The sequence below is a fragment of the Panthera onca genome, chromosome C2, assembly GCF_046562875.1.
Source record: "Panthera onca isolate mPanOnc1 chromosome C2, mPanOnc1 haplotype 2, whole genome shotgun sequence".
NCBI lineage: Eukaryota > Metazoa > Chordata > Mammalia > Carnivora > Felidae > Panthera > Panthera onca.
In genome coordinates, this window is record NC_138347.1 from 90,693,446 (window position 1) to 90,715,549 (window position 22,104).

At 36.6% G+C, this 22,104-nt stretch overlaps 1 pseudogene; it reads right to left on the minus strand.

Annotated features, from left to right (window-relative positions):
* Positions 1 to 288: 288 nt before the first annotated feature.
* Positions 289 to 842, minus strand: LOC132684274 (ubiquitin-conjugating enzyme E2 C pseudogene; annotated as a pseudogene).
* Between the last annotated feature and the right edge of the window lie 21,262 nt (positions 843 to 22,104).

Genomic DNA, 22,104 nt, shown 5'->3' on the forward strand with positions numbered 1-22,104 from the left:
AACAGGGGCTCCTGGGTGGCTCAGTTGGTTAAGCATTTGACTCTTGATTTCAGCTCAGGTCATGATGTTACCTGCTGGGCTCTGCACTGACAGAATGGAGCCTGCTTGGGATACTCTCTCTGTCACTCCCCTTCCCTCAAAATAAAAAAAAAAAACTTAAAAAAAAACAAAACCAAAAACAGAAACAAAACAAAAATGACACCACAGTCTAAGATACAGAGTCCTCAACAGGAATGAAGGAAAGGACAGACTCTCTGAGGAAAAAACAAAGACCAAAAAGTAGAGTGACTAGACAATCAGGCAGGGTTCTTGGCTGGAGCCCTGCTTTGAGTAGGTTTCCTGCAGCTACTTCTTAAAGGCTGTAGGCTTTTTTTTTTTTTTTTTCCAGAGCTCAGCAGCATGTATTGGTCCTGAGGGCTATCAATGTTACAACGTTGGGTTCTCCTAGCAGGCTCTGGGGGGAAGTGGGATGGTCCTGATGGATATGGGGGATGACTATTTCTTCAGGATGTCCAGGCAGATGTTCCCCTGGGTGTCCATGGTGGGGTGGTAGCAGGGTGTTGGCAGCTGAGAATGTTAAATACTAACTGAGGCAAGATGGTGAAGGTATAGCAAAGCTCTGTAAGCATAGCCAGTGGGGAACTTCCAGGAGAGCTTATACCTCAGGTCTTCCTTCATACACTGTGCCAAATGCTCCATGGATGGCCCCCACCCATTTGAAAAGTCTGTCTGATTCAGGAAGGCAAAATTCTTACATTGCCAGACATCCTGAGGGTCATCAGATCCTGCTGTAGCCTCTTGCCCACGGTGCCCAGCTGGCATCCCCCACTGGGCTCGGCTCCTTTGCGCTGCCAGGGCTGTGGCCCCTGGGTCTGGAAAGCCATCCTAGCAGAGGACAGGGAACTCAGCATGACTGCAACTGCCCGCCTTTTTTCACTTTAGGACAAACATTTGGTGGTATTGCAATGTTTTCATTTTTGAGGTTCTAGCTTTGAATGTATGCTCAATTTTTTGTTTCTTTCTTCATTACATGAGTATACATCTTCCCAGGAACAGTGCCACAACACTTTGGTGTGATTCTGAAAGAGAAGGAATAAGGTAGTCCTCACAGTGATGTTTCTTTAAAAAGCATATACACATTTTGCCCACTTTCCCTAGAAGGAGGTGTGACCTTGGTTAAAGATCCTTAACAATTCCCAAGTCGCTGGCTGATGGTTTACCCAAAGTCAAGGCATTTGGAGCAATTTAGATGAGTTGTTTACTAAAAAACTTTGCAGACAAGATATATGGTTTTAACTTTTAGAACAGGCTCAGAGTGTAAGAATATTTGAGAACCATGTAAATATTCTATTTTTCAAAATTCCTGAACTTCAGGAGAGGTTGTTCATAATCAGAGGAGTATGATAAATGTGTTGTGGATGTAAACAGGCTTTCTTCCCCAGTCTTTACCTTAGTGTCTGTGCTCACTCAATAGGCTCATGAACAAATGGCCCGAGATGCCATGGGTAACAGGTTCAAAGATGGCATGGTCACCATCAATGATTGCTCAGTCGACAGCAACAGGAAACAACTCTGATTCTCCAGGGCAGCGCCATGTCCCATGGGGACCAGCCCTGTGATATTGTGTGATAATTTAAATCTCCTGGAGTCTAGGAGCAGTAAAACATTTTTTCTTTATTGAAATAGACACTGGATTTAGATTTACCTTCCCTGCCCATCAGGCTTCTGCCAGCTCCACAATCTGTGGACTGATTGAATGCCTTTATCCATCATCCAGTATATCACAAAATATTTCTTCTGAGGAATTAATTTTAACCATGAAATAAATAAAGTGTTGTTTTGAGTTCATGGAAGACATGGTCTTCTTTTATAGCATATTTTCTAGAAATAGTTGGACTTACAAAATGATAGAATAGCTTATTGCACTTCTGTCACCAGCTTTGAGATACTTGTTTAAATTGTTGTCATGATGAATAAAGCACATACTCTTAACCAGGAAATAATACATATTGTTTCTCCAAATTAAAACAAAACAAAACAAAACAAACAAACAAACAAAAACAAACAAAAAACAAAACCTATGTCTAGGAACCAGAGACAGAAATAGGAGTGTTGTCTATCCTGATTGTAACTAATGGCCTACTTGAGGAAATCTTGCTTTCCGTACCCAAGACTTGCTTTCTGCTGATTGTGGGTCTATGTACCAGTAGAATTCAGCTACTAAGAGGGTTCCCAATGATCCATGCCTCCTGATATTCAACGTCCTTGAGTGATCCCTTCCCCTTGAGTGTGTGCTAGATTTAATGCCTTGCTTGTAATAAATAGAATACAACAAAACTGGTGGGATGTCATACTCTACCTTAAGTTAAAAAAGATTCTGCCTTAGGGGCACTTGGGTGGCTCAGTTGGTTAAGCTTTCAACTCTTGATTTTGGCTCAGGTAATGATCTCACGGCTCATGAATTTGAGCCCAGTGTCAAGCTCTACACTGGCAGTGTGGAGCCTGCTTGGAATTTTCTCTCTCCCTCTCTCTCTGACCCTCACTCTCTCTCTCTTTCTCTCTCTCTCTCACTCTATCTCAAAAATAAAGAAACATTAAAAAAAAGATTCTGGCTTCAGTTTTGCTTTCCTCTATTACTCCCTCCCTTGCTTCTGATGGAAGGTGGCTGCCATGTTGTAAGCTGCTCTATAGAGAGCATTACATGGCAAGGAACTGAGGCCCTCAGTCCAGCAGGCCATAAGGAACTGAGTTCTGCCAATAACCACATACATTAATTTAAAAGTGGATCTTCCTTCACTAGAGACTTCAGAGAAGACCACAACCCAGACAATACTTTGCAGCCTTACAAGACATTCTGAGTCAGAGGACTCAGCTATGGTACACCCGAATATAAGATATCCCTATAAGATAGGAGATAATGAATATTATTGTTTTAAGTTGCTAAATTCAACAGTATTTTTATTTTCTTATGTAGCAGTGGATAACACACAAAGTACCCAAAAGAGAAATGCTTTCATAGTGTACATAATATTAATTGTTGAATACCATTTTGAGTTTCACATGCTTTGGGGGCAAATAGACAAAAAAAAAAAAAAAAAAAGGTTAGGTTTTGGCTCAGAAAATGTGAATATGAAATTAGTCATGTAAAAAGAAAATTACAACAACTAATTATGATTTATAACCAATTCTGTAAAAATGAAACTATCGCATTTACTATATTTTCATTCTTACGAAAATGCATATTTACATATTTTATATAGATAATTTTACTTTTCTTTCTCTTTACCACTATAAGACGTTGTTGATAAACTTTACAAGTTTCCACCCCCCTCACACGCACACACACACACACACACACACACACACAGACACACATTTCAGAATATTGAATTGGGAATCACAATGGATGTAGAGAAGAAATGTATATTAATCAGAGATGAATTATTGAGCATCTCTCTTCAAGGCCAATGTGAGTGTATACAAGACTTATTGTTACTTTACGTAGAGTACATTATCATTTTTTGAAATCTAATGTGAGAAGAAGGATATTGTAGATATTGAGCAACTAATGAAGTAGATTACATGGGCCCTTATTTTAATCTGTCTGGTATCGAAACATACTTTTACTCGATTGGGACCCAAGAAAGTTTAATGGCAGGGCCCTACTTTCCACAATAACAAACAGAAGGGAGCTGATGGCCTCACTTTCAGTTTGCTGGTAGCTGTGGCACGGCTACGTGACCAACTCCTGGCATAAATGCAGAAGTTCTAGCATCTGATTTTTAACCTTGAGGGTTTGACATGAAACTCAGAGGAGGGTTCAGAATCATCATGAGCAACCATTGTTTAGTCAAGAAGCCTGTGAGTTTGGTTGGAGTTTGGAGACTCTTTCTAATATGATTTTGCTGGGCATTTCTGCCCTCGTTTTTAGACTTTGGTTCTCTAACGATTTGTTAATTGTGTATATCAATATTCCTTGAAAATATCTTTTCAACTTAAATTGGCCACAGATAGCTTCTGTTTCTTATGAATCCAAAGTCCCATTGATAAAAATAGTAGCAACAACAAAAACAACAAACAATGAAATAAAGATACTTACTCCTCACTCAGGTTGAAAGGATCAATTAGAAAATGCATTTGAAAAAGACAAATGTTGCTAAAGATTACCAAATAATTTTAGCATCATGAAAAACCAGTATAATGATGAAACATAGAGGAAACCAAAGAAAAAACTGGGACTCTAATTAATAATAAATATTACAAAGAATGCGAATGGAAATAATACCCTATTATTTTTACTTAATTCAAAATATGTATATTTACCTTTTGCCAGGAATATCACTAGGTCCTTATTGTATGTTTTCATATATAACAGTCTTAACAAGCATATGAGGTTAATGCTAACATTATTTTAAAATGAACAAATGATTATCTGATAGCTATTGTGGCTTCATTATAACCAATTGGGTGATAATGGAGCGAAGAAAATGGTTTTGATATTATCTCTGAATCTAACTTTTTTTTTAATTTCAGAGAACTCCAAAAATCAGATATTTTGCCACAATGACTAATGTGGCAGACTGGTTGCACTGACTATTACAAATAATAGTCTCTCTGTATCCTTTGCAAAAATACTTTTCAGCAACTTCCATCAAAAGATGAAGTTTATTTCTTACCTGTGAGATCTAGGCTGAACTTATAATTTGTTTTGTTCCACAAAATATGGCATAAATGACATTGTATTATCATTTCAGTTAAGTTATTAGTCATTCTGGTCATTGGTCTTGACCAAACTTAGGTCAAGAGACATTGCATGTATCTTTCCTCCCTTAAGCCCCTGAGACCATTTGAACAAACCTGGAATGATCGCCTTGTCCTTGAGACAAGCTATCTAGTCCAAGACAAAATTAGACCAGCTACACTATCCCCCTAGTAGCCCTCCAGATGACCACAAATATATGAGTGAGACCAATCTAGATCAGTCGAGTTCAGCCTGAACCACACTCTATAGCCATCTTACAGATTCATGAGAGATGATGAATGACAATTCCTTCAAGCCAGTAAGTTTTAGAGTGATTTGTTACACAGTAATAGTTAACTAATACCAGCATTAATATTTAGTATTCATGAGTATTTTAAAACACTATTACATCTATCCGCTCATGAAAAAAGGTTTATGGCCTCTGCAATCTGAATGTTATGAATTAAACACCTTGAGGTTTGGCATTCTGTGGAAAGTATTTATTCGTCCATAATTTTATGATTAGTCAAAACTAATTTAAATAACTAGTATAGGGAATTAGGATATTTTTATATTTCCAAGAATTATGTTAAAAATCTATACACTGTAAATTTCCTTGGATTGGGATCAAAGGAAGAAAAATATATTCAATGTATCCAACAACAACAGAAATATTATAATTAGTAATATTTACTGAATGCTTACTCTGCACTGGACTCTATGCTAGGTATTTAGTCTTTATTCTCATTTTTAACCCTAAGTGACACCCAATCTGTACTTTCTACAGGGAATCCATACATCCTCAGGGTCTAGTCTGATTAAGGATAAACCCACAGAGCATGAGCTGTCACACCTCATCAGAGTCAGTTTGCAGACTGCCAATACCCAGAGCTATTCTGGGATTTGGCAGAAGCAGCTGCAGCAGCACCTGTGGAACAGAACTTCAGAGAGCATCTAGGAGTAGAGTCAGCACAATAAAGTTTCTACACAGACTTGTGCATGGACGAAGTAGTATGGAGATGTCTGGGGTCCATTGGAGGGGTTTCCAGTTTTCCTAAAAGCCCGAGGAACCAGCTATGGGAAAGACATTCAAGTGAGGCTTCTTTCTAGGTCTCAGGAAGCTGAACTATTGCTTAATGAGGTCCCAAGCTAACACACGGGGCCACTAGAGGAAGCAGTTTTCCCAAAACAAAAGGAACAGCCCTTTTAACCCTCTATCTGTGTATTCTTAGCTTATTCAGAATCATCTGAGAAACATGTTTAAAAGTACAGATTGCTGAGCTCATTTTCTGCATTTTCAGATTCAGTAGATCTGAGGCTGGGCTCAAGAATTTTTTGTTTTTAATAAGGACCTTCATTGAACTCTCTAGTGAAGCAAATATGGAAAACATTACTTAGGTGGTGAAGGAATTAGAACATCTAAATCTCTGGCAGCAGGCAGCAAGGGAGGATGAAACTAAGTAGCAGGTTTGCAAGGTTGAAATAGTACAACCCCAGGCAAAGCTAAAGAGACTAGAAAGTGGAGATTGTGTGAAGCAGGGGCAAGTATTAACAGAGCAAGAAGAACCTAGAAGCAACTGGTCTCCTATTTCTCTGTGTGCCTAAGTAAATGGTTCATTAATTCATGGGTTCTTCATATAGTGAGTGTCACCATGGATAAGGGACATTTCTGGTTTCACCAAATTAAAGGTTTGGTTATAAATTACCCTTGCCTTCAAGGATGTCACAGTTTAATAGAAGAAATAGACACATAACCAAATAATTGAAAAACTCATGACATTGATGCTGTGATAGATGTATAAACAAAATGAGATGGAAGTAGAGAAGGGAATTAACTCTACTGGGAGAAAGGAGGGGTCAGGAAAGACTTTGGTAGGGCTTGGTCTGGAAGAATGGATAAGAGTTTATCATAACGCATAAAGGATGAAGGACACATTTCAGTTAGAAGAAACTGTGTGCAAAGGCAGTGAAAGAATCAGACATTTTGAGTGAAGCATATAGAAACATATTTTAGCTAGAAGGGAGAGTGCCAGAGGGGATAGGGAGATAGAAACCAAGTAAACTGGGATCAGGTACTAAAAGTATCTTGTAATCTTATGCTAAGAAATTTGAAAATTATCCAGAACTCCATGAAAAACCGATTCAGCCATCTAAGCATTTTTTAAAACAGAAAATAATTATCAGATTTATTTTCTACATTTAAAGCAACACATACACCACATGACTTGAGTATATGCTAAAGATTGAATTGTGTCCCCAAAATTTGTATGTTAGAAACTTTAATCTCCAATGTGATGGTATATGGAAGTGAGGCCTCTGGGAGGTAATTAGGTTTAGATGAGGGTGTGCCCCATTATAGAATTAGTGTCCTTATAAGAAGAGAAAGACCAGAGTTCCCTTTTTTTTTTTTTCTTGCCATTGAGGACTCAGCAAGAAGGCAACAGCCTATAAACCAGGAAGAGAGTTCTTACCAGTAACCAAGTCTGCTGGCATTTTGATCTTGGACATCCTAGCCTTGGGAACTATGAGAAATAAGCAGCCCAAGCTGAATAAGACAATGTACAAGTTTGTTCTGTTCATATTTCTGTGTTTGAAATATGTGCAGAAGGCGGATGGGGGACCCAAAGAACAATTAAGAAAGTCAAAGAGTTCCCTCATCCTGGAAGTCAGGATTAGAAGCCTCTTATATTGCAGCCTACCTGATTACAGGTCATCATATGGGGAGATTTAAAAGATGTTTCTGTTCCCCTATACCTCATCTTGCCAAATCCATAGACAAACACAATTAAATAAATGAGATGAAGGAATATGTGAAAAATTGGGATGTCACAGAGTAGGAAATTGGAAGTAAAACTGAAAAAAAAAGAATTAAAGTAGAAAAATTATTGAAAATAAAGTGATAAAAATAGGTAATTGCATGTTAGCTGATTCAGATTGTCTCATGGTGACAACCAGGATGGCTGTGACACAACCACTGCATGTTCATTGTTAATGTTTCTACTGTTTTCTTTCTTACACCGAAATTTCCATTTGAGGGACCGTCTATAAGGGCTATTTCTATTTTTATACTACGCCCAGTGTCAAGATTCATGAGGTCAGATGTGAAGATGAATTTGTTGGTTAAGCTGTTCTTTCTTAAGGGCAAGAAGCTTAATCATTTTTTTTGTACTGACCTTGTCTTGTCTGGAGATGAATCAATGAATCAAGTTAGAATGGTAAATCATGAATAAGTGATTTATGCTTGTCTTGATCAAATATGATAGATTGCTTGGGTTCCTGACTATTACTGTATATAAAGATTTATATAATATACAAGTGACTGTGGATTGGAGAAAAAAACTGAAAGTTTTCTCCAAGGATATAGTCCTACATAACACTGTAAATGTTATTCCTAGTGAGCTACTTCTTGAACAAATGATGACTGGGTATGATTAATTCAATACAATTTTTTTTCATAATGAAAATATCCCTCATTTTCTCATTTCTTTCCTTTCCTTTTCCAACCATTGTTTTCTTGTTTGTTTTCTTTTTAAGCAATCACGTCAAAATCCTATAGGCAACCAATAATACAAAATCTACTTTGTAATGGCTCTTTCTTACTGATCCACTCATTCAAATTTCTGGGAAAGTCTTTACAGTCTTTTACCAGCAATGAACAAAGAAGAAATTCACTGTGGTCAGGGATGCCATCAGAGATAAAATAACTGCTAAATGATTGAATTTCCTCTGGATAAGCTCCAGTATGCCACATGTTTCTTGGGTAGAGGGAAATGGATGTAGACAAGATGGCAGTCTAAGGAAGTGACATTAACTCATCTTTTCAGACTAATACCTCTGAGAGAAGATCCAACTGATTTTCCAACCTGGTTTGCATAGTTTTCCACATGAGAGACTTCTAAAAAAATAAATCAAGAGCAGATTGACAATTGATTGTTTTACTCCGGAATTGGGAATGTATGTCATACACACGGTGCTGGAAGCAGAGATTTAGTATAGAAAATATTTTGCTTTTCCTCGAAATTGAAATAAATATAGTTCTTCATAAACATTGTTATATAATGAAAAGCACTGCATGCCATGAAAGTTACTGTCATTAACAAAATAGAAATTATGGCGATGGTTTGAATTATGTGCTTGGCAATCTGAGTACCCTATAAAATAATTTTTCTTGGTCTTAAAAAATATATGAGCAGTATTCAGTGTGAGACAGAAATCCATATTCTATATAATTTTTTCATTCATTTGCTCATTCAAATTTATACAGAATAAAAAAAATAAATGTGTTTTTAAAGTCTTAACTACACCTTTATGTTTTAAGGGAGGATGAATTAATTTGACAAGATATATTAAGTGTATTTAACCTCACTTTATGTAGATCATAGAAACATCCTTTGTTCTAATGAATAGTAAGAAATAAAGGGTTTTTGTTCAGTCTTTTTGGGGGCTTTATTTTCTTTTTGGTATTCTCATGTTTCAAGTTCCATTCTGGACACTTTCGTGGACCTTTACCTTCGAGAACCATTTCATTTTTAAAGTTCTCAGGCTCTAGAATTTGTATATGAGCAAATCTTCAGAAACTAAAAGGCAAGGAAATTTCAAAGAACATTTCAGAAACAATCTAAAACAATTAACTGAGTTAGGTATGCAAAATTCCAAGATATGGCAAAAGTGAGTGGATTCTGCAGATATAATTCAGGTTCCTGATTGGTTTTACTTTGATTTATATCAAAGGGGGGTTATCTTCACTGGATGTTGCCAAATCAAGTGAGCCCTTTAAAAGAGTGCTCTCTTTTGGAGACATTTTTCTGCTGGCCTTGACAAACAAACCACCATGAGTTACACAGCTTCAAGAAAGCTTCCACAACAACCACACTTCCGATGTGCTCTGAAGAGGATTCCAAGCCTCAAATGAGACTGCAGGCATGGCTGATATGTTTTTGTAACAGTGGACCTAATTATGTTGTGCCTGGACTGCTGACCTACAGAAACTGTGGGATTGTAAATGACTCTTATTTTTACTTGCAGTTTGTGGTGATTTGTTTATACTACTAAAATCTCGCACAGGAATATCAGGTATATATTAGTCCAGAAAAACAAAACAAATAGGATATATATAGGGAGAGAGAGACAGAGACAGAGAGAAAGAGACAGAGCCAGGAAGTAAATTGTTATGGAATCTGAGAAGTCCCAAGGTCTACAGCTGGAGATCAAGAGGGCTGATGTGTAAGTTTCAGTTCAAGTGTGAGTCTGAGGCAGGAGAAGACAGATGTCCAAAGATAGTCGATCAGAGACAGTGAATAACCTTTTAATTTTTTGTTGCTGTTCTACATGGGCCTCCAATGGATTGGATGAAGCCACTCACATTGGAGAGGGCAATCTGCTTTCCTCAGTCTATTGATTCAAATGTTAATTTCATCCAGAAACACCTTCACAGACACTTTCAGCATAAGATTAAACCAAATATCTGGGCACCCAATGTCCCTGTCAAATTAACCCACATAAATTAACCATTATGAAAGATAACAAATGGGTGACTTCATGCAGATACTAGCTATTTTCTGTTGATCTGCTTTAAAATAATGTCCAATACATTGCAGAGAATGAATGAACATTTCCAAGATTTGTCTACATGTCTAATTGTTTATTCCATTATTTTTTGTATTAATATTTATATTAAATTGTCCTATCCTTAATTTTCCTTAGAACTTAATACTCATTCATCCTCGCAAGTAAATTAATAACTGAACAATTAATACCATGTGTAAAAGTCTGTAAATCAAACCAGAATTAGGCACTCAATACCCTTATTCTTTAAGACATTTAAAGTACTATGTGTATTATTTAATTTAGACAAACTCACATAATTATTAGGTGCAAAATAATGTACAATGTGCTATTAATAATATAAATAAGTAATAGAATGAGGCTTTATTACTGAGAAACTACTATCTAGTAGGAACAGAGCAGACATACACACAGTAACACAAGCAGACTACAACAGAAGTCTTAACATTCCTTGAGATTGTAGGAGAAGAGATTAATTCTGTGGGGGAAGATGAGTTGTAATTGGGGGATTGTAGGTTTTAGGGGAAAGGTCATATTTGAAATCAGCATCGAAAAGATAGAAAGTACTTTGAAATGCGGAGACATTGTGAAATGTATTATGTTAATAAAGAACATAAACGGCCTATGTTGGTTGTACACTTTTCAAGATAACAGGACAGTAAAATAAAATGGTATTTGAGGTTGGAAGATTTCAGTTTGCATATAAGTTAGTTCACTTATGATCAAGCTTAACTTTTCTGAGCCCCAGATTTCTTGACCATAAAATGGGGATAATATAACAACCAACACTCATGCTGTGAAATCAAATGAGAGCATGTGATTGGTTTGATTAAAGTAAAACTTTAATTTTCCCAGTTATTACTTCCTACTATACTCTGTCAAATTCTCATCAACAACTGAGTAAGGAGCTTCCTAAAGGACATCTGCATGTGACTCCATATCTCTTCTTATACTCTCATTAAAAAAAAAAAAAAACTAATTTCAGCAGAAACTTTGTTTCAAACTTTGAAAAATTACAATCATCTATTTGACTCAAAGCTTTCCTCCTGTACACAACACATGGACTTTCAACTCCAATATCGTGGAGCATAAATAAAAGGGACAAGAAGGTTGGGTGGTATCTCTTTGTCTTCCATCTTCCTTTATTTTTCCTCTCATGGTGTTCTTTGTGAGACAAGGCAGATAGAATGATAAATTCATCATTCCATAGCCAGAGAATAAGAATTATTTTCTACAGAATTTTAATAATCTGTAGAGAAGTTGTAATCCTTTATTAACGTTTTTTGTATTGTTTGTTTTGTCTTGTTTTGTCTTGTTTTGTCTTGTTTTGTTTGTTTTGTCTTTTTTGTTCTCATAAATATATGAGTTGGATTTCCTTGAAATCTTAGCATATGACTTCTGAAGAGAAGCAGGGAGAGTCCCAACTGGCTTTTCAGACTTCAGGCTCAAGGATTCCCCACTCCCTTCTAGATCAATAGATTATTTCCTTCTGATAATCTGGCATCACTAAATATCCCCTCCTTGATTCTCAGAAGCCATCTTGGTTCAGAAGGGCTTATGCCCCCAGCTCTGTTCTTTCATGATTTTCTCACAGTTGCCATTAATAAGTGACCCAGATCTTGCCATATTTTTTCTGATGTTTTCTGACCTCTAACTCCTCTTAGTCCCCTGAACAATGTGCAAGCCTATTTATTCCTTCTTCCCCCAGGGCTTAAATTCTTCCATCTCAGCTGAACTCACAGTACTTCCTTCTCAGGATAGGCTTCCCTGTTCTTTCTGGGTGTGAATATTTTCTAGAGATTTTTGATATCTTCCATTGATTAAACCTCTTTACAGTCCCTTTTTTCCTCACACTATTATTTCAACTTCCTGCATGGGCTTCGTGCCCGCCTCTGACTTTGTTTGCTTACATGCAATTTGAAGCTACTAAATTTTCTTCGGGTTTAAATAAATACATAATTTGTGAGTGCTTTTCATCTTTCTTTTTGCAGAAGAATATGAGAATATTTAGATCTAAGCTTCTGCCATATTCCTACTTGAAGCACATGACTTAATTGAATTTTATGACTACAATATCCTCATGTATCTCTCCCAATTTTAAATATATTTAATATAACACTCCAGTCTGCTTACTTTTGATAGTTGAAATTCTTTTGTAGACCCTTTCATAACTAATTTGTATAGACTGAGTGGCAGGGGTGAACAGAAGGCAAGTTTGTGGGAATGCCAAAACGTGTTAGTGTAGAGGTATAGACCAAAGTGTTCTTCTGAGCATGGGTACTCTCTATATGTCCCTGGTATGGACAATCCTCAAGTCTCTCTGACTCAGTTTCCTCCACTCACAGCTTAAAGATGGCAGACACTCAGGTGGGGCTGTGTGGAGAAAATGCTGCAAGTGTTTACAGATGCTGACCTACCTGGAGGCGTTATTGGTCTCCAATTTTCTCTCTCTCAGTTGCTTCTGATTCTCCTCCAGCTCTGGATATCCTGAGGTTCTAATGCCCACTTTTTTGATACTAGTCTTTTCTATGTACTTTTGGATTTCTGGAATTTTCATGGTTTGAGATCCACTCAAGGAACCTCTTTCACCTTATTTTTTTTTTTTTCTTTTTCTTGTTTTGTTATTCATTTCTTTCCTTTCAGTTTTTGGCGATACAAAATGGATCAGAAGGCCATAATGTATCCTTAGATCGCTATCTTTTAGCTGGAAACAAACATGTTTCCTTCACTTTTCAACATTCTGCTCATGTTCCTCTGTATAAAGTATGGCTTATCAGTGTTCTTCTTTTAAATTGGTGCATGGTACTGAATAAAATGTTCTCCTTGCTCTGTCATGAAAAATAGGTGGGCCATCACCTCCTTTGTGACACACACGCAGTATAAGACTATATTAACATATTTTGACAGTTACACCACATTTGCTTTTACGGAAATTAAATCAATTAACACCACTAGGTGTTTTTTATTTTTATTTTTTATTTTTTGTAGATATACTGATGCTAAGTCCAATCTTTTTGGATTTGGTTTTTTATATAGCTTATTACTTACCAATTTCTGTTTTCATATAAATTATGATCAATATGACCAAAGCTAAAAATAATGTTTTCAAAGAACCACTACATCTTTTTGTTGAACATACAACTTACATATTACATCAACTAAAAAATTAAATTTCATTATTTTCAGTACTTTTCTAGAGAGACTCTTTATTTTTTTCAATAAATATTTATTGAGTAACCAGCCAAGCTCTAGATTCTGGTGATAGAGCAAGTTAAAAGAAACTTCTCATGCGCTCATGGAGCTTATTGGTGAGAGGGATGAGAGTCTATACACACACACTTCAAAAAAAACAGTATCAGTGAGATATTATTGTTTTGCAGAGGATTAAATAAGATGATTTGATAAAAGAAATCTTAGGCAACTGTATTTGTTATTTATGGTAAATAACTGTATTTTTGTTTTAAGGAAGAGGCAGTGGTATGTACTCATAAAAAGTCTTCTGGCACATTTAACAAGAGAAAATCCCAGAACGATTTCTAGATACAGCCTTTCACATACCAGGTTGCCCTAAAGAGACTACGGTTTCAAAATATAATTTTATCAAGGATCTCTAGACAGGGAAGTCCATAGGTAACTAAAGGAAGTAAGAATTATAGTTCCCAATTAAGCTGATGGTGTTATGTGCATCATAAATTTAGTTGCACCCATTAAGCAAATAGAGTCAATATGTTTTATACTTTGATTATGATCGAAATACCTCCTGACTCTTTTACCTTGAAAGATCTAAATAATTTCATGTTAGAGAAATTGGGCCAATGGTATATATACTGATGTACGTGTCTTCTATAAATAATTACTTTGCCTTAGCAAAAATTGAAAGAGTTTATAGCTTTAAATCTATTTACTTCCTACTTGCCTCAAGTTCTAATGTTATTTCAGACTGTGTGCCCTATATCTGTTTGCAGTGGTCTTACTTTTTAACTGTATAGTATTTCTTACACTTTAATATCCCCATAACATCTCTTCTCTTTCATAATTCCCATTCATTGTTAGGTATGAAGAAAATATGCCCTTTTCACTCACTGTCAGTTGCATTAGAAATTGGTATTTTTGGGGGCGCCTGGGTGGCTCAGTTGGTTGAGCGTCCAACTTCGCTCAGGTCATGATCTCTCGGTGTGTGAGTTCGAGCCCCGCGTCCGGCTCTGTGCTGACAGCTCAGAGCCTGGAGCCTGCTTCAGATTCTGTGTCTCCCCCTCTCTCTGCCCCTCCCCTGCTCATGCTCTGTCTCTCTCTGTCTCAAAAATAAATAAAAACATTAAAAAAATTTAAAAAAAGAAACTGGTATTTTTGTAAAACAACTTGAAAATAACTGTAGAATGTAGAACGCATGAAGATCTTCCATTTCAAGATGGCAGATAAAACATTTTTCCCTTAGCATTTTAACTCTCCATTAAAATGATAACAGCAGTTAGAAGTAGATGAAATTTTACATCAACAAATAGAATAGAAACAATGTATCCCTGGACAAGAGTTTTCCACAAATTTCTTAAAGTAGAAAATGAAGTGATTTCCAAGGAAAAGGTACATAAACATTGGCCTCTAAAGATGGAGGTGGTATTGGAGGTGACTTGAAAGAAGTGCAGACACTGCTCTCTCTTACTATTTGCTTCTTACCACCTCTTCTATGAGGGGGAGCTCTAACCACAGTGCTCAGCTTAATAGACACTAACTGGTCATGTGGACAGAACCCTCGGGTTTGTTCACATTTTCAACCACAAAGAGGTGTGCTGCTGTCTTTCCTTTCTCCAGGCAGGGGGAGTAAGACCATGTAGATTTCAAGCAATCTCTTTTATTTATATATTTTTTAACCATTTATTGAACATATATATATATATATATATATATATATATATATATATTGGATGAATACTTGGTGGCAGATACATGAAGCATTTGGGATAAAATGGTGAGTAAAAAATAAGATGCTATGTTCAAGAAACCTACATTCTGGTGGGGCCATCGATCACACACATAAATTACCGCTGTGATAATTTCTATGACAATTACATGTTGCTATGGGAACAAACAATGGGATATTTGTTATGTTTTGGCACAATTTCATGAAAAGGTGAAAATCTAACTGCAATTTGAGGAATGAGCAGGATGAGCTAACTAGCAAATAGAGAAAGTAAGAGCACCCCCAAATTGGAAACAGTATGTGTAAAGCACTGTACCAGGAGGTTCTGGGTAAGTTCAAAATTATAACAAAAGGCTAGTGAGACTAGAGAACAGAAAACTAGAAATTTAGGTATGGCCCAGATACATATTGCAGCATAAGATATGTGTGATAGTTAATATTATGTGTCACTTTGACTGGTCAAGGATGCCATATCCATGTTAGTTAAACATTATTTGTGTGTGTGTCTGTGAAGGTGTTTCTGGAAGAGATTAATATTTGAATTGGTAGACTGAGTAAAGCGGGGGGATTTCCTAATGTGATGGGCATCATCTAATTCCTGAAGGACCTGCATTGAAGAAAAAAAGCAAAGAAACCTTAAATTCATTCTGATTGAACTAGGACATCAATCTTCTGTCCTGGATACTCCCGGTTCTTAGGCTTTCAGACTCAAAATGGAATCTACATCCTTACCTCCCAGCCTTCAGGCCTTCCAAGAAAATCACTGACCCACTGACTGGGTCTCCAGCTCCTGATGGCAGATCATGGGACTTCTCAGCCTCTATAATCACATGAGACAATACCTTACAATAAATTGCTTTTTGGATATATATATATATATATATATATACATACATACGTATCTTTTATTGTTTCTGTTTCTCTGGAGAACTCTAATACAATATATTAAAAGTTAATTGCTTATAGAGTTATAGGATAAATAATTTTTCCTCAAAACTTAGAAGGGGTTGTTGATGAGAGTCTGATCCTGGCTTAGTACTCATTCCTTTGTAGGGGATCAGTTATAATTTGGCTTTCTAAAAAATACTGCTTTGTTTTGTTTTGCTATCTAGAGCTTTTAGGATTATCTACACTTGGTGCTTTAAAATTTTACAGCACGTCTGTGGTGACAAATTGTTCATTATTTTGCTGGAAAATTGGTGGGAACTTACAGGGACCATGCTTTCAATTTACCAAGATATCGTCCATTATTATGTTTCCTCCCTCCAACTGCTTTTAAGATATTTTATCATTAGTTTTCACCAGTTTGACTATGATGTGCCTTAGTGTGCTTTTCTATAGGCTTATCCCATTTGTAGGTTGCTTAGCTTTTTGAAATTGTAGATTTATAGTTTCATTAAATTTGATAAGCTTTTGATGGTCATTTCATTATTTCTATAAACATCGTCTGCCCCCCATGTCTCTCTTCTCCTTCTGGATCACCAGCTCCTAGTCTATCATGTTACATCACTTGACATGGATTCACAGATCACTACTGCTCTGTTTATTTTTCTTTTTCTGTCTCTGTCGTCTATTTTGAGCAGATTATCTTGCAAGATCGTAATTTCATTGATTTTTTTCTTCTGCAGTGTATGATTTACTGTTAATCATTTGGGTTTATATATTTTTATTTCCCCACATTTCCAGAACTTTTATTTAGGTTTTGCAACAACTTTCTTTCCTATCCTTATTATTTTTATATTTTATTTTATAGTTTTGAGCATATGGAGAACATTATGATAACTATTTTTATATATTTATCCACTAATTCCATAACTTCTGTTATTTATAATTCTTTCGATTGACTGGTTTTACTCTAATTAAGTGTCACATTTTCCTGCTCTGTGCATGCAGATAATTTTTTACTGGATGCTTCACATTGTAGTTTTTATAGTGGTAGGTACTAGATTTTCTTGTATTCCTTTAAAAAGTATACTTTGCTCAGGCATGCATTTAAATTACTTAGGATTAGTTTAATCCTTTTAAGGCTTGCTTTTAGTGTGATCTGGAAGTGTCCAGAGCAGCCTTTGGCTTGCTGTGAATTTTGCTCATTACTAAAGAGGGCTTTGGAAGATTCTAAAGTCCCTGAGTATTACAACTTTTCTCCACGATGCCCATCCCAGAGCTTGTTCAGTCTCCTGTTTTCTGGTGATTCTTTTAGTAGCTACTGGAATCCCATCCAATAGATATGTAATGTCAACGTGCAGGCAAAGATTCATGCCTCAGATATTGAAAGCTGTCTTTGTCCAATATTCTCCTGTTTATTATCATTCTCCTCTTTGTATTATAGTCTGGAAATTGCCTTTAGGCAGTAAGCGGGAGCAATTATAGGGATTGCCTTATTTGTTCCACTTCCCTCAGGTATCGCATTTCTAGGTTCTTTATTGTCTAATGTCCCAAAACAATTGTTTCATACAGTTTGTTCTGCTTTCTACTTGTTTATAGTGGGAGAATAATTTCTCAAACAGCTAATTCTTTATGAATGCAAGCACTGGTTGATATATTTATTTGCTGTTGTTGGACTTTGTGGATTGATATTATCTTTTTTCTTCTCTGCTGTATTTTCTTCTGTACTATGTTTTGGGGTTTATTTCCCTGAGAAAATGGCCTCTCATATTCATTATATTATTTATTTTATTTTTACAATCATATTTTAAATTTCAAGAATCTTTCTTGCTTTCTGGTTATCCTCATCATATATTTATGAAAATAATATCTTCTTAAACCTATCATAAAATACTGATTAAATATTTAGGGAGGTTCTCATTTTCTTTAGGCATTTGTTGGTTTTTATTTTGGGGGGCTGTTTTAGGCCTCCTTTAACAGTTTGGTGATTCTTTGTTTTTTCTTTATGTCTAAGGATAAGTGGATAAAAATTTTATTGTGAGCTTTTTTCATCTTGGCCACAGTGTGCAGTGGCTTATTTCGATTATTGTAGTATGCACATACAAAAATCAGTCACTGTGTTATGGGATCACTAAACATCAGAATGCAGAGATCTTTTCATTAGTATACAAATATATACATTAGTTGTCCCAATCCTCAATTTCTTTTTTTTAATGTTTATTTCTTTATTTTGAGAGAGAGAGAGAGATCAGGGAAGGGGCAGAGAGAGAGAGGAAGAGAGAGAGACTCCCAAGCAGGGTCCACACTGTCAGAGCAGAGCCCCATGTGGGGCTCCAACTCGTGAACAGTGAGATCATGATCTGAACTCAAGACTCCAACATTTAATTGGCTGAGCCACTGGGCTCCCCCCAATTCTCAATTTCTTCAGAGAAGAATCTTTTTGGTGGGACAGGAAGGGATGTTATTCTCTAAAAAAAAAAAAAAAAAATTATGGGCACCTGGGTGGCTCAGTCAATTAAATGGCCAACTTCGGCTCAGGTCATGATCTGGTGGTCTGTGAGTTTGAGCCCTGTGTAGGGCTCTGTACTGATGCTTCAGATTCTGTGTCTCCCTCTCTCCCTGCTCTCTCTCTCTCTCTCTCTCTCTCTCAAAAAACACATTAAAAAATTCTTTTTCTCCAATTCTACTTAACCTATAAATGGCCATTATTGTAGACATACATCTTTTTAAACTATTTTTTAAAGTAATGGTGAAGGAAAGAAAAAAAAAAACTGCACTGGATCTGCAGCCTTCATCAGACTCCTTTCTTCTGTGGTCTTATTTCCCCAAAGGGTCAATTTTCAGTCTTGCAAAAATGTTCTTTGAAACTGTTCAAAGACTGGGTAATAAAAAAGACTTAGTTCATTTTGCAAATCAAAATAGAATAGATAGATAAATGACAGATGATAGATAGCTGTTTCTGGATTCAGTGAGAATGAATTTGAGTGGGGCAAGAGTCTGTGCAAGGGCACTGGTTGAGTGATATCTGTACTGATCCAAATGAAAAAACAAGTAGTTTGAAAAGATTGGGAAGTGGCACGAAAAGCTGAAGAAACCGAGAGAAGTGAGTGGATTGGTAAGACATTTTGGACGTGGGGAAAAAAAGACATTTAAATCTTTGGTACTGGGTTGGATGGTGGGTGAGTGTGAGGGACAAGGTATGCCTCTGAAGAATCCTATGCTTCTAACTTATAAATTGAATGGATAATGGAGCCAGCCACTGAAACAAACAAGATATCATAAAAGCAGTATTCATGAGTTGAATTCAGCTGCTTTTGAGGTCAGATAAGAATGCAAGGGAAGTATTTGTGGCAACATCTGGGTTGGGGATAGAAATTTATTAGTTGTTTACAAATAGCTTTCTTAAAAGATATGGGCTTAGATATAATCTCCAGATGTTCAACAAAGTATCATGAGAAGAGAAGGGCACCTGGGACCGAATCTTCAGAAATTTAACATTTAATGTAAAATAAGGGAGGGCAACCCAGAAAGAGAGAAAACGCTTAGCAGAAAGGAAAAAAAAGAAAAAGAAAAAGAAAAAGAAAAAAAAAAAAAAAAACTAGACAAATGAATGCTGTTCCATGGAAGCCAAAGGGAAACTATTATTCCAAGAAAGTAGAAATGTCAAAAGATTTGAATATGACTGGAGTTATAAAAGATGAAAATTGAAGCATATTCATTGGACACAATGCCTTAGAGATAAAAGGCTGATCGTATTTCCTGAACCAGATATTCCAGACTCCTGATTTACCAGCATAATTATTCATAATGCATCCTTTTACTTTTTAAAAGGTGTCTTGGTTTGTACAATAAATTGTAGTTCACCTTGCTTAGAGAGGTTATGTTGTGATTATTTAAAATTATGTTGGTGGAGTAATGGGAACACAAGTCAGATTGTCAAGGAATGAAGCATACCTGAGAGATTAGAGGAAGGGCATAGCAATATTTAGCAACTCTGAAAAAAACTTTAATTATGAGTGGGAGGCAAAAGTGGTAAGTGCCTGAGGAAAGATACAGATCTAGGAAAGGCTGTTGATTTTTGTTGTTATTGTTGATATTGCCTTTTCTTAAATGGGATTGAATATGCACGACTGCTCTAACATTACAGGAAGGAAGAAGGAAATTTTGCAAGGGAATATAGTCATGTTTCTATGTTTGAGGAAGAAAGAAGTGAGATGATCCTCTGAGAGGAAAGGGGAAAGGAGGCAAGAGGTTAACTACATATTTGAAACAAGCAGAGGAGGACTCAAATGTTAAGCAGTTGGGTTTTTAATATTAAATAGGCAGAGCAAAATTTTCTGCCTCATACAGCCCCAAAACATGAAATAAACTTTTCCATAGTACAGCTATGAAGCTCAAATGCAAAAAGATTTGGAGCTGAAGCTGCAGGTAATAATACAATGTTACTTTTCCTCATTTCCCTCTCCCCCCACCTTTCTAGGTTTGTATCAGTTTTGCCTTGGAATCTGGTGGGGGAGGAGTTTTTTGTTTGTTCTTTATTTTTTCTTTCTTTTGTTTTTGTTTTGAAGAAAATGAGAAACCAACTCTGAGTGGCTTAATCAAAGACAACCTTATGGACATAATTCACGGCCCACAGAATCAATAAAGAATTGATTCATCAGATCTCAGGAAACAGAAGAACCCCATGTGATAAAATCATGTGCTATGAGGCAGTTTTGAATAATTTTTCAAAGGCAGTAAGATTGAGATTACTTTATTAATAAGATTTACTTTGGAAAAAAGAGATGTGCATCATATGTATGTGAATGGGGGTTGTTTGATGGAAGAATGAAAGCTGGTGACAGGTCAATGAGACATGAGAGAGGATGGGGCACATGGGAAAACTCAGGCACTCCCGCTTGGCTAGAAAATGGGATGGAAGGGGGAGAAGCAGCAAGAGCAGAGAAGAACGGAAGGAGTGGGAGGTGCATGAAGGATCTCAGATATGGTCCTAAGGCATTTGGATTTTATGCTGAAGATAATGGGAAACCACCTTCTGCGTTTATGGAAATCTGTTCAGTATGTAGCTTATGTATATTAGCCAACTTAAGTATTTTATTTTATTATTTTAATGTTTATTTATTTTTGAGAGAGACAGAGGGAGACAGAGACAGAGCACAAGTGGGGAAGGGCAGAGAGAGAGGAAGACAGAATCCAAAGCAGGGTCCAGGCTCTGAGCTGTCAGCACAGAGTCCGACGCGGGGCTTGAACCCACGAACTGTGAGGTCGTGACCAGAGCTGAAGTCAGATGCTTAACTGAGCCACCCAGGTGCCCCTAGTATTTTATAGTATCAGATGGTATCTAAAGTAATAAGCAGTCTGCAGGTTGCTTTTCTCACAAAAAACACAATATAAACATCATGAACAGGTGCCTGGGTGGCTCAGTCAGTTAAGCGTCCAACTTCGGCTCAGGTCATGATCTCATGGTCTGAGTTCGAGCCCCCGGCTGGGCTCTGTGCTGACAGCTTGGAGCCTGGAGCCTGCTTCTGATTCTGTCTCTCTCTCTTTCTGCCCCTCCCCTACTTGTGCTCTGTCTCTGTCTCTCTCTAAAAAATAAATGTAAAAACAAATTAAACATCACGAACTTTACTGAAGCTGAGAAGAAAAAATGAAAAAAAAAACAAAACTAGAAACTTCAAAGCAGAAAACTATGAGAAAGTCCTGTGTTTCTCTCTTGTGTGACTTGAACGTCCTGTTCGCTTTCCTGCCAATGCCATTCTTCCTCTCCTCTGACGGACCTCTGTTTACGCTTCAGCTGCAAATATTGCCTTCTCTGAGAAACCTTTCCTGGGTTCTACAAGATTTAATTACTTTTACTTTCTGCTCTCTTGTTATCATATTTAGGCCTCTGCTATAAGACTTAAGGCTTTGCTGCTGCTATATGTTTACATGTCTTTTCTCTCTTAGCTCTGCATTGGGACTAGCCATTTTGTTGGTTATGGAGTGGTATAGGACT